Raw genomic sequence first — 13,985 nt, forward strand, 5'->3', positions numbered from 1 at the left:
TAGCTTGAGTCGAACATGTCGGGCTGAGATTCAATGAAAAAAATCTTAAGGAAGTGCAATCAATCCACAAAATAAGCGGCTTACATATTAGACCGAATCTTGAGTATTGTTCATCAGTCGGAACCATTACTTGGTTGGATATATAAATGTCGTGTGACTAGGGCCTCCCGTCGGGTAGACCGTTCGCCGGGTGCAAGTCTTTCGATTTGACGCCACTTCGGCGACTTGCGCGTCGATGGGGTTGAAACGATGATGATTAGGACAACATAACACCCAGTCCCCGAGCGGAGAAAATGTCCGACACGGCCGGGAAACGAACCCGCGCTCTTAGGATTCACATTTTGTCGCGCTGACCACTTTTTTTTAATCTCATTTTTCTCTATATTGGTCGATGAATTTGTTCGTGGCGGACGTCCGATGACAGCCGTTCAGATTCTTTGTTGATCCGTCCACTCAGTTTTTTATTACAGAGAGTAGCTAACCCTCTGACCGAGCACGCTGAGCTACCGTGCCGGCTACCACTCAGCAACCGGGGGCTGACACTTGATTGGATTAATAGTAAAGATGGAAAAGATACAACGAAGAGCGGCGCGTTTCATCACGGGATCGTTTAGTCGGCGCGAGAGCATGACGGAAAAGTGTAGTGACAAGACCCCACACGAGAGGCGCAGTGCATTACGGAGAGATTAGCTACTGAATTTCCGAGAGAGTATGTTCCAGTAACAGTCGGGCAACATATTACTGCCTCTTCATCCATTTCGCGAAATGACCACAACGAAAAATCCTAGAAATTAGAGTTAATCGGGCGCTTACCGACAATCATTCTTCCCACGCGCCATTGCCGAATGGAACAGGAAAGGGCGGGAAAGATAGTGATGACAGAAATACCCTACACTAAACAGCTAAAAGTGTGTTGTTGTGTATAAATGTAAACAACATCTGTCTGGGGTGAGATAAATTAAAATTTTACAATGTGCCAGCCGCGCGGTCTAAGGCCCCTTGCCACGTTTCGAGTGGCTACCCCGTCGGAGGTTCGAGTCCTCCCTCGGGCATGGGTGTGTGTGTTGTACTTGGCGTAAGTTAGCTGAAGTTAGATTAAGTAGTGTGTAAGCCTAGGGAACGATGACCTCAGCAGTTTGGTCCCATAGGAGCTTACCACAAATGTCCAAATTACAATGTGCCGTGCTTTACTAAGCTGCTCATCTCCTATTGCCACACCGGGCGCGAAGTTAGTGCACTGGCTACCCGAGGTTTACTTTCCCTCACCTGACTAGTACCTTCGCCGTCATTATGCTTGCAGTAATTTTCATATCATATAATGAAATTTTAGGCTTCTCCACATTGTGCAGCAATACGCTGAAACAGTAACTGCGATATTCAGTGTATAAGGAGAGAAAACTTCTCGCCATGCACCTGGCAAAGATGTTTAGTTTGATTACAGGTCGCAGAGCATTATACCTTGATTTCCAATGCAAACAATCATTTCCTTCGTTTGTAGTTGTAGAAGCAGTGCACTGCACCATGTCTCACCGGAGATCATAAAGGATAAACGCGCCCTTCAAAAAAAGTACATCCACGTACGTACGAGAATTAAGTAAAAAGACGGTACACCGACGTCCAGCTCCCTTTTTTTATGAAAACAGAACGTATATGTCATAGACGGCGTTCAAGTATAACGATGACTCACTTCCACGGATGCGAATTTTTTTTCCTTACTCATTTTCTAATTTGTTGATTCTTTAACCGAATGAGCGCTACTTCAAACTCGTTATCGATGAATATACCTCTGAACCACAAATTCGAAAGAGCCGAGCTGTACCCGCTATTTTCCCCATGTTAATCGTAGACATGTCTTCCACTTTCGTTCAAAAGTATGCGTCTTTCACATGCCTACAGCATTTGATCTGTATTCCATATCGTTGCGCTCGGAGCTCACAGCATCGGCGCTTGATGTTTAACCCTCTACTTTCTTTTACGATAAGTTTCCCCGCCGCGCCCCAGAGCACGTTTCAATCTGTTTCGCTGTAGCTGAAATTAGTTTTGAATAAATAGTAGTATCATCGCCATGAAGTTCAACTTGCTTAGCACTCCTCATACTTGTTCTCTTCTTCTTAGACTTAACCCCGTCTTGTAAGGGTCGGCTGTACAAAATTTGGCAAATTGATGTTATTCACCAGGATGCCCTTCCTGTCGCTGCAGTTGTCAGTTACGTGAGGGAAGGAAATCGTTTGCGCCACCTGTCTAAGAACTGTGTCTACTTTCTTCTGTGTGACAGTACTTCAGCTGTTTGTGTATCGTATTTTATGACGCAGAAGTTGGAGGCGAGGCTAGCCTAACTTTTTCGCAAACGAGTGTGGGAAATCGCTCAAAAACCCTACTGCGTGGATTCGATACCGGCCTGGCTCTACTTTCGCTACTTGAGAGCTCCCCCATGAAAAACGAGCGATTGTAGGACAATGAAACTTTGTGGATACATTTCTAAGGGCATGCGAAAGAGAAATAACGAATAAACCATTGAAAGAGAAACATTTTAATTTCCACATGAGAAGGTAACATTTGTTAACTGTGTACCACGTTTACAAAAAATGGTTCAAATCGCTCTAAGCACCATCGACTTAACATCTGAGGTCATCAGTCCCCTAGACTTAGAACTACTTAAACCTAACTAACCTAAGGACATCACACACATCCATGCCCGAGGCAGGATTCGAACCTGCAACCGTAGCAGGAGCGCGGTTCCGGACTGAAGCGCCTAGAACCGCTCGGCCACCGCGGCCGGTATCACGTTTACATTCCAGATTACAAACGTTGCTCAATGTGACGAACATCTGAATCCACGACAGCGTGGAAGTTTGCACGGATACCACTTCGCAACTGTTCGCAGCAATTCTGGAACGGTGGACCATGGAATGTTCAGCAGCCGTGACACAGCTCGTTCACTGCTTGAAGATCGCATATAGCGTCCAGCATTTTCAGCCATGGCAACAGTAAAGTCGCCAATCATTTGCGGCTGAATTGGCCGTCGGCTTCTTGCAGGAGCAATTCCCAAATTGACAGTTAATTCGTACTTCCGAGTCATGTTCTTCAACCCCGGTGCGGAAAGAGCACCTCTCCGTATTCATTTAACGCGTCGATACTCGCATAGAGCAGTAGCGCTATTACTGTTTATTTGATAAATCAGCTTTACGAATAATGCCCTGCTCACCTAATCCATACCCATGCTGACTGTCTGCAACTGCAACGCGCACCCATGCTTGTGTCGCCGTACTGGTCCCGGCGCCAAGCGGCAAGTCATGACACGAACACCTAACAACGCAAATCCTACAGCGCACCGTCTTGAACATCATTCCGACAATACTGAGTCCCATACGATAAATAGTCAACCGTCGAACCAACCCGGGGTCTAATTCATTTTCTCACTTGTCATGGGCCCTAACAAACATATCTATGCCGGTTTGGGAAAAGGGCTACAGCTGAGTGTGACTGACGCATCGAAGGGTACTCCCGACCATGTGGTTTACGAGTGCCCCCTTTTCGATGATGCAGCAGTTACATTAAGACAACTACCAAACAACAACACATACGACCTACAAAGACACGAAGAGACTTTTGAAACCTTGAACAACCTGGCAAATGAGGTATCACGTAAAGTTCTTACTGCATACCTGAGGGACTTTCGCGTGTCCTAGTACCCTAATCCTGTACCGCATTGTCGTGGACAGGTCGACTTGTTAGTTGGAATCCGCCACGTGCAGGGCTAGGGGGACTGGGGTACACCAACTTCACGATCATGACAGCAGCGGATTTGACGTAGATAAGTTAGTAGGATTAGAAGTAGATACTAAAATAGGAACCTGCAGCGACTAGTAGTTGTGGCCTGCCCAGTGTCAGGGGCACGCTCATTTCGCCGTCCGGCTGGGTTGCCAGCCTCAAAAATGGAAAAGCCGCACTCGGCGTTACATTTAGCCGGTCATTTTGCCCTAAAAGCCGGACTACCTATGTTAAATAGAAATAGGGTCAGTTCGGTATTTTTAGTCGTTTATTAATGATGAATTACGGGTAATTTTTGGCGAGATAAATTTTAAACAGGTTTAAACTAATAAAAAAAATCAGTAAACTACCTCATAACTCGGCAGTTTTGACAGCAACTAAGTGTTCTGTCTTCTTCCTACGTACTTTATGTTAAAATAAACTATAATTTCTTCATTAAACAAACAAAAACAAAAGCGCCTACGGCTCACTGATGTAACGAAAGCTGTCACGTGCAAAACCATGTGCGACACATATTCCCAGCCAAGACAAAGTGCAGACTATTACAATTCTCGTGCGCACGTGTGAATCTCAACACGGGTAGGGGCGACGCACGACAATGGTGGGGCGGCGAAGTTTGTCATCGCCTGATCTGCAGACGCGTTCCACTTTGCCTCGCTTGCTCTGCGCGTGGCATGGTTGTGACACTGGCTCGTTCGGCCTAGAATAAAAAATAGCGCACGCACGCACGCACACACACACACACACACACACACACACACACACACACACAATAACTAACAGAACTAGAAAATCTCTTTATTTCTCCTTGTACTCATTTCTCGCGCTTACATCACTAGCTTGCAACAGGCTTTAGTGTTGCGATCTCTACTTCATCGCTAAAAAGTCTAATAAGACTTGGACAGGCCGGACTTGTATATATTTGGCCAGGTAGGACCGTTAAAAGTTGGACACGTCCGGCTAAAACTGGACGCCTGGCAACCCTACGTCCAGCCATCCAGATTTATGTTTTCCATGGTTCCCCCTAGATCGTACCAGCAAACTCCAGGGTTGTTTCTACGAAAAGAACACAATCAGTTTCCTTTCCCAGTCCAATATCGAGCTCCGTCACTGATGACCTCGGCAATGACCCTAAACCTCCTACGATCCTCGCAATTTGATACAGTACTTAAAATAAAACAACGTCAAAATTTCATGTACTGAAAAACGCATTCCTTTGTCTCGGTGCATCAACGAGAACTAATAAAATGCTCCTGTCCCAGTGCGGACACAAAGTTCACCTTCCCTCGCAATTTCCGTAGAACGCATTGCGGGGACATATGTCAGATACAAAATGACGAAAGAATATTGCGTGCATCCTTTATAGGTTGCCAGAAATAGGAGTGACACATTAATTTTCGCAGTGAAAACTTTTCTGACATGCATGCCGTGAAGGAAGGCGTTGTCACGTCACATAGCTCGGGCAGGTTGCGTGAGCGATTTCCGCCACGGACCAGGTGGCGCTGACAGTTCGCGCGTAGCATCTGATACGGGTATTCCCGCTACGGTCCGAAGTTTTGACGCTCGCCGGATTGGGTAGCACGGACCGGCAGGCACTAGGCGAGGTCCAATTACTGAAAAAAAGCTGCTCTGTTCACGGAGATGCATTCGTGTGTGTAACTGAATGTTAATACAGAGGAAAAAGGAACTTCCCCAAAGTCGCCGCCGATAACATTGTCAGCGACTGGTAGCGACCGACGCTGATGAGCCAAAACAATATCATCACTGCGCACCGTAAGATTTAGTGCTGTCCGGTGGCGTTGTAGGCACGCGACTCAGTAAGTAAACAAACCGAGCAAAGACGAATCATTTTAGCGACGATACGGGCCGAAAATGGGGTGACACATTGACATCAGGCACTCTGAGAAAAGGCAGATCGCTACGGTCCGGCGTCTGGGAAAGACCTTCTCGAAAACGACGAAGCTGGCCGGCTGTTCGTGTGCTGCTGTCGCGATTATAGTGAAACATGGTCAAGGACGGTTAAAAAATGGTTCAAATGGCTCTGGGCACTATGGGACTTAACATCTGTCATCAGTCCCCCAGAACTTAGAACTACTTAAACCTAACTAACCTACGGACATCACACACATCCATGCCCGAGGCAGGATTCGAACCTACGACCGTAGCAGCAGCGCGGTTCCGGACTGAAGCGCCTAGAACCGCTCGGCCAGCGCGGCCGGCCAAGGTGGTGAAACGACGTGTAGGCGACAAGAGGTTGGACGTCCACGCTTCGCCACAGAAAGTGGAGTTCAGAGACTTGCCCGCTCTGTATAGCAGGACATGAGGCAATCTGTGGCAGGTATGACGTCAGAGTACAATACTGGTACGGGAAAGGTGTTTTGGAGCACACGGTTCATTGAACATGCTGAATATGGGGCCCCGCAGCAGGCGACCGCTACGTGTTCCCATGTCGGCCGAACGATGTCGTCAATTACGACTGAAGTGGCCATGGGTTCACCGACACTGGACCAACTGAAACTTTTCGCCTGGTTAGGTGGATCACGTTGTTACACCAGGTCGATCGACGTGACCGGATACTCTGCATACTAGGTGCTCGAAACATTTTCCGGGTCGCGGACGCAGCAGTATTACGCTTTGAGCGACATTCACGTTGGCTTCCACGGGACCTGTGGTAGTAGTCAGAGGCACTATGACCGCTGTGGACAATGTCAACATTATAGCGAACCACCTGCGTCCCTTCATGCTTGATGTCTTCACTGACGGCGATGGCATCTTCCAGCAGGATAGCTGACACAAGACCAGAGAACTGTACTGCAGTGGTTTGAGGAGCATGGTAGTGACCCACGTTTATATCTTGGTCACTAAATTCCCCTGATCTGAATCCAGTGGAACAAAGAATGGCTCTGATCACTACGGGACTTAACATCTAAGGTCATCAGTCCCCCAGAACTTAGAACTACTTAAACCTAACTAACCTAAGGACATCACACACATCCATGCCCGAGGCAGGGTTCGGACCTGCGAACGTAGCCTAGACCGCTCGGACACTCCGGCCGGTGTCCAGTGGAATACAAAGGGGGCGCCAGCTTTGCGCCCAAACAGCATCGACCTGTAATTTACAGTAACTGCGTGAACTGTGCTTAGACATATGGTTCTATATACATTTGGAAACCTAGCAAAGACTTCTCAGACCCATGCCACGAAGTGTCATTGCTGTATTGCGTTCAAAAGTTATAAATTACGACTGCAATGTGCAAGGAACCAAGACGCTATCAAGCAGGTGGTCCTACAGTTTTGGCTCATGAGTGTCGCTACACTGTATCTGGCGAGTCAGTAATCGAATTACCCCTGTTGCACATTTAAGCAAATAGTCTAATACATGGGCTAGGCTTCCATATTTTTGTCTGCGACTTAATTTTCCGGAATCAAACTGGAAGTAGTTACAACCCCTACAAGGCGAGACTAATTACAGCGCGCAGAGAGGTGCTTGGCCAACGGCCTTGCCGCTGTGGTAACACCGGTTCCCGTCAGATCACCGAAGTTAATCGCTGTCGGACTTGGCTAGCACTTGGATGGGTAACCATCCGGTCTGCCGAGCGCTGTTGGCAGATGGGGTGCACTCAGCCCTTGTGTGGCAAACTGAGGAGCTACTTGCTCGAGAAGTAGCGGCTCCGGTCTCGTAAACTGACATACGGCCGGGAGAGCGGTGTGCTGACCACATGCCCGAGGCATGTCTACAAAGTCGTTATCGTATCCTCCTTCAGTTATGGAAGTCTGGCTTACATAGTGGCTGGTCCATCAATGCTCTGGCTTGGTCCTGATTTACCAATGCTGGATCAATCTTGATTGGTGCTTTTTAGACAAGCCCTGTTGGCAGCCTGTTGACAGAGCCAAGGGTTATTCTTTATGGATCAGACACCAACAGCTTGTACTTAACTGTGTTTTGCATGTCCATCGTCATCTGGAGTATCCAAATCAGTGAATTCTTCCCCCGGCTAGAGGATACAAGTGCCACAAAAGTGAACCCAGTCAACCCTTGCCACTCACTGATGCTGACTTCATGTGTGTGGTAATGGGCTATTGATGATATCCTTATAGACTCCAAGATAGAAGAGATAGAGAAGATCCAACGGAGAGCAGTGCGCTTCATTGCAGGATCATTTAGTAATCGCGAAAGCGTTACGGAGATAATAGATAAACTCCATTGGCAGACACTGCAAGAGAGACGCTCAATAGCTCGGTATGGGCTTTTGTTAAAGTTTCAAGAACATACCTTCACCGAAGAGTCAAGCAGTATATTTCTCCCTCCTACGTATATCTCGCGAAGAGACCATGAGGATAAAATCAGAGAGATTAGAGCCCACACAGAAGCATACCGACAATCCTTCTTTCCATGAACAATACGAGACTGGAATAGAAGGGAGAACTGATAGAGGTACTCAAGGTACCCTCCGCCACACACCGTCAGGTGGCTTGTGGAGTATGGATGTAGATGTAGATGCCCCTACATATCCGCATCCGGTGACGTCTGTGGACTGAGGATGACACGGCGGCCGGTCGGTACCGTTGGGCCTTCCAAGGCCTGTTCGGACGGAGAGTGGCGCTTAAGCAGTCATTCTTCCCGCGCTCCATACATGAATCGAATTGGAAAAGTCTTAATAACTGACACAATGGGACGCACCCTGTTGCGATGCACTTCACAGTGGCTTGCAGAGTATAGATGAAAAGCCCACTGGTTCTGATCGAGATTTTCCGGGGTTTTCCATTGGTTACACATAATCCTCAAACTTAGTGCATCTGTGACCTATGAGCGGTACGTCACTAGCTCCTGATGTCAACGCTTCGAGGTCAATTCCCAGTGACCACCTAAGAATTTGGTAGAACAGGGGTGTGTTCTGCCTTGTAGGACGTAATGAGAAGCTAAAGTTTTAAAAAGCAGCACTATAAGCACGCAAACTGACATGACCGGGCGGGCCACGCGACTGTTATTTATTTAACCCTATCGTAGATTGTAACACAACCGCAAGCCCACATGCGAAGATTCCAGAATGAAGTTTTCTCTCTCCAGCTGAGTGCGCCTGATATGAGACTTTCTGACGGATTAAAACCGTGTGCCGGACCGAGACTTTTACTCGGGGCCTTTGCCTTTAGCGGGCAATTGCTCTACCGACTGAGCTCCCCAAGCACGACACACGGCCGGTCTCCACATCTTTACTTCCGCCAATACGTTACCTCCTACCTTCCAAACTTCACAGAAGCTCTCATGCGAAATCTGCAAGACTAGCAATCAAGGAAGAAACGACATTGCGGAAACATCCCCCAGGTTGTAACTAAGCCATATTTCCGCAATATCCTTTATTCCAGAAGTGCTAGTCTTCCAAGTTCCGCAGGAGAGCTTCTGTGAAGTTTGGAAGGTAGCAGATGAGTTACTGGCGGAAGTAAAGCAGTGAAGACGGGTCGTGAGTTGTTCTTGGGTAGCTCGGTCGGTAGAGCACTTGTCCGTCAAAGGCAAAGGTCACGACACGAGTTCGAGTCTCGGTCCGGCACACAGTCTTAATGTGCCAGTAAGTTTCAATGAGAAGACTGTTCTGCATTCACTAACGAGCGTCGAAGCTCATGCGGGAAACTAGTATGGTTGTCTTTGGTAAGGTAACAAACGATATGTTTGGATAATTGTACTTACTACTTACGTATTGCATTTATGAGCAATCATAAAATAATCCTCGCTACATTTAAACGCACGCGCCTGCACTGCACATTTAGAAGAAAAGGATCTAGCATAATGTGTCGAATGCTCCCTAAAGCTGTTCGCAAATGATGCTGTTGTTTATATACTCTATAACATGTTCGCAAAGCCAGAAGACAATAACGATTTCCACAAGGACCTACAGTGTGCAATTGGTGGGAGTTCACCCAGAAAGTAAATAAATGTAACGTACTGCGCATACACAGTAAAGTAAAACCACTACTGTACAACTACAGTATTAATGACAAACTGCTGGAAACAGTAACCACCTTAAAATATCTACGAGTATCTATTCGGAGCGCCCTTACGTGGAATGACCACATTAAATAAAGAGTGCGAAAAGCAGATGCTGGACTGAGATTCACAGGAAGAAACTTAAGGAAATGTAATTCACACATTCAAGAAGTGGCTTACAAGGCACTTATTCGATAGATACTTGGGTACTGCTAATCAATCAGGGACCCTTGCCAGTTAGGACTGATAGAAGGGATCCAACGAAAGGCTGCGCGTTTCGTCACGGGATCGTTTAGTTGGCGAGCGAGCGTTATAGAGATTCTCAACAAATTCAACTGATGTGATGACCCTTCCCTCCTGCACTCGTCGGAAGTATACGCGACTCGTAACGATGTTCGTCTCCGTCAGTATGACGTGGAACAGCACCTGTAACTCTCGTAAAACACAGCTTCTCGCGTAGTTAAGAAATATTCTATTGTTCGTCCGTAACAGTCTAATAAGTTTGTGTTAACTGATCAATTGTTTATCTTTTATCTTATGCCAGGCTAGTTTCGGTGAGCAGTGAAATCTTGGTTCTTAATCCTATCATTACGATCGTTTTGCACATCATCCTTAGCGAGGATTAATAATTGCTGTTCGAAATTCCGTTGCTATGCCATTGCTATGTCAAATTATTAACAACGGTCCAACGTAACTCCAGAGATCACTTCGTCTGTCGCTTTCGCAATCGCATCTGCGATCTTTGGGTCCAGGACTCTTTCTTAACAATGGCTGCTGCCTTCTTCAGAATCACCAGAGCAACAATCACAGGTTTTGGCATTCTCTCCGTTTCACCTCCAATTGGAAAGTTCATGACAGACCGCAAAGTCTGTGCTCCATAGTATTTATCAGCAGGTACTAGAAGCTCTCCAAACGTATCTCTCTCGACTCTGTGCGAGGATGACGACGCCATTCGTTTTATCATTACCAGTCGCCAGACTACTGCACAATTATTCTGACAGTATAGATCAGAAAGTTGTTGGGGAAGACACAACAAGGAATAAAAACGCATCAATGATTGCTAGAATTTTTCTCCGCCCACGCAACATTGTCAGCTATGAATGTTCCCCAAGGGGTTACACGACCCTCTAGAAACAGACTTTCCAAATAAAAGCTTTTTCAGACGCAAGTTCGCCAAATGGTCTTAAACTGGAAAACTATACACGCCATAAAATGGCAATATTGGTAATACACGATGGTGTTGAAATGTTAATCGGCATTGTTCCTCAGTACTCGTAAGGGATGCGTGCATGTAGCAGAACAGCGGTAATAAAGCAGTAAAAATTATAGATTTATCAAAGCACTGCATAAATATCGCAGCGCACATCCACTGTAAATATTTATCACACCTATCTGCATCCATCTTGGTAAACCAGAAGAATGTGGAAACCTCTCACGTACCAACGGAGCGCTTTGCGTTCAAGGCAGTGTTTTTACGCGCAGCAAAACTCCATGTAATTTCAGCTGTGTGTGAGGTTTCACATACAATCGAACTACGAGGGCCATTAATAATCAGCATTTTAGGAAACATTTCCTGCAGTCCCTCATTCCGGCCACACGAACTACAGGCACAAATTTTTAATTCTGTATACCTCTATACCGAAATGTTGCCTATAAAGAACCTTACTATTAGTACAGTCCTTGCCTCGGCTATTACACAAGACGCCAGGAGCTCTATCAACTCAGTTGTAAGAATAAACAATTTGTTCCGGATGCAGGCAGCGTCGTAACTTATACTTTCTATAAAGAACGTCCGTGACTGAAACGCGGAGAGTCAAATGATAACTGATGAGATACACTGAAACGCGGCAAGTCAAATGATAACTGATGAGATACAGAAGCAAATACAGCCATGTATGAATGCTTTAAAACCTGAATATGAGGCATAGTCAATGGAAACTGGCAGTGCTATTTCAAATAAACGAGAGCGCGAAGCTATTGACTTCTGCCCCCAGCTCTGTAGTTCAGAAAGAGTGCTAATTCATGATTGTTTGCGGGTAATACTCCATGAGCAAAACGATAATCCAAACTGCTCACCTCTTCCGAAGATAAAAAAGGCAAATACGCGTGAATAAGTCCCAAACGCCAATTGCAATATAAAATCGCAAATACTTAAATTTCACAGATGACATTTCCGTATAACATACCACTGCACATAGATATTTCGGGATCCCCAGTTCAGCGTCTCCGTATGTGTTTAAGGAAGATATGGTCGAGCTTAATGCCAGGACAAAGCTAGCAAGAGACACGAAAAGCAGCGACTGCTGGAACTCAAGCACGATCCAAAATAGCACAAGAAAGACAACATGTCATACAGCCACAGTGTTGTGAAGTTTAAAATAATAGGCAGAATACGTTTCCAGCGTTGTTATACAACAATGTGTTCCTATTTTTATGCTATCTGCTGCCCAGGTCTTGCATATCTCAACTACGAATTCATACTACACCTGCAGTTGTCTATAGAGCTAAGCTTTGAATATTATGGTACTGATGAACAGGTACAGATGAACAAGTACGTCACGATTTCTGCTGCTAACATCATTTTCAGCTGTTTCTAATTTCGAGCACGATTTTATGTTGTGGTGGAGGCACCTACTTTTCCATATTGCGCGGAAAATGCCACTCACTGACTACAAGTTGTGATAGATAGGACGGCAATAAGGAAAAATCTACGTCATTCTCTAAAGCGCAATTGTATGGAACATTAAACGCTTTACAGAATGTTAAGTTAATTAGACAAATAGCATTCGTAATTCACTACCACGGTAGAAATGTTCTCTTCACTAAAAGTGCCACCGCCGTCGGTTAGAGATGTTATAAAGGAAAATGGTGTTTGCAATGGGAATATTTCCACAAGAAGACAGACATTCTGCTGAATATATACATCGTGTATGATGCAAATGAGGCTGCTTCTATTTTGGGAGACGTTTCTTTGCGAAACAAAAAGTGCATCCGATAAAACAACTCACATATCTTTCATCGTCCGCCAAATATACATCATGATACATTTCTTGATGTGGAATTTGAGAAACACACGAGAATGTTCACAGATGGTCACGACAAAGAAACGAAATTAAAACTTTCTCAGAGGGCAAAACAATTTATCTTAAGCACGCTCTTTCCTATCTTTCACAGGCTGCCTCTCACAATAAAGATCGGCAAAACAACGTCAAAAAGCGGACGACAGCTGCCTTACATATCTGTAATCGTCCGCATATGAGAAATCACCGTCAACTATACACCGCCATTCATTCAATTACCTCCACTCGGCCAAGGATGGCAACGCCGCGCCCCTGTACGGAAAGCGACATCATTATGCTGCCGACAGTCGGGTGCTTCAAAAACCACGCTCAAAGCATGGGGGAAGAGACAGAATCAGTCACAGACACGTATCACATTGGAGGAACATGTTCAGACGACGTGGAGGGATCCTGAGCCAGTATAAAATAAATTATAAAACAAATACGATGGTGGACATCCAGCAGAAATTTCCATGAACACACGGGTCACAAAAACAACAAGTATACTGTAGTTTTCGCAGCGCAGATTTTCCACTTTATAACAGAAGGTGCTTCGAAATTGTCCACAAAGATCGACCAGAAACAAAACACCCTTAACAAGCCACTGTCAGGAAGATACAAAACAACTTATTAAATACCATGCGAAGCATCACACTAACTGTCTCACTCTTCCTAGAATTTTCATACTTATAGAAGTGCTGTGCGTATTTCAGAGGTCGGCGAAAAAGAAACGAAAAGCTGCTAGCTCTCGCTACACGAACATTATCTATACGGCAAGCCGAGGTTAAAAAGACCTCACCTTACGACTGCATCAGTTATTGCCACAGTCGTTTCGTTTGGCTGCACCACCGCCACCTGTGCAGAATGATTTTTTTATGCGCTGCCTCGTACGGGTAGCCACAACACAACATACGTTGCGTTGCTCTTATTCACGTTTACGGGCGCGCAAACTTTGAGCCGGTCGAGGGATCCGTGGAAGCCGCTCACAAAGGAAAAAATCCACGTTAATAAGGCCGTTATGACCCATCTTTAACTAATTTTCCATTTCAGACTTCGACAAGATGTTTCACGTCGCATTATACTCATATCGCAGTAATTTAACCCGAACAGTGATTGTCACCTGCGCTACGGAAAATAAAAAAGGAAAACGAGCGCAACGTGTATGTTGCGTTTTA

At 45.7% G+C, this 13,985-nt stretch overlaps 1 pseudogene; it reads left to right on the forward strand.

The window, feature by feature from the left end:
- The first annotated feature begins 7,261 nt into the window (after positions 1–7,261).
- Positions 7,262–7,379, forward strand: LOC126185649 (5S ribosomal RNA; annotated as a pseudogene).
- Positions 7,380–13,985: the final 6,606 nt, after the last annotated feature.

The sequence above is a fragment of the Schistocerca cancellata genome, chromosome 4 (assembly GCF_023864275.1).
Source record: "Schistocerca cancellata isolate TAMUIC-IGC-003103 chromosome 4, iqSchCanc2.1, whole genome shotgun sequence".
Lineage (NCBI taxonomy): Eukaryota > Metazoa > Arthropoda > Insecta > Orthoptera > Acrididae > Schistocerca > Schistocerca cancellata.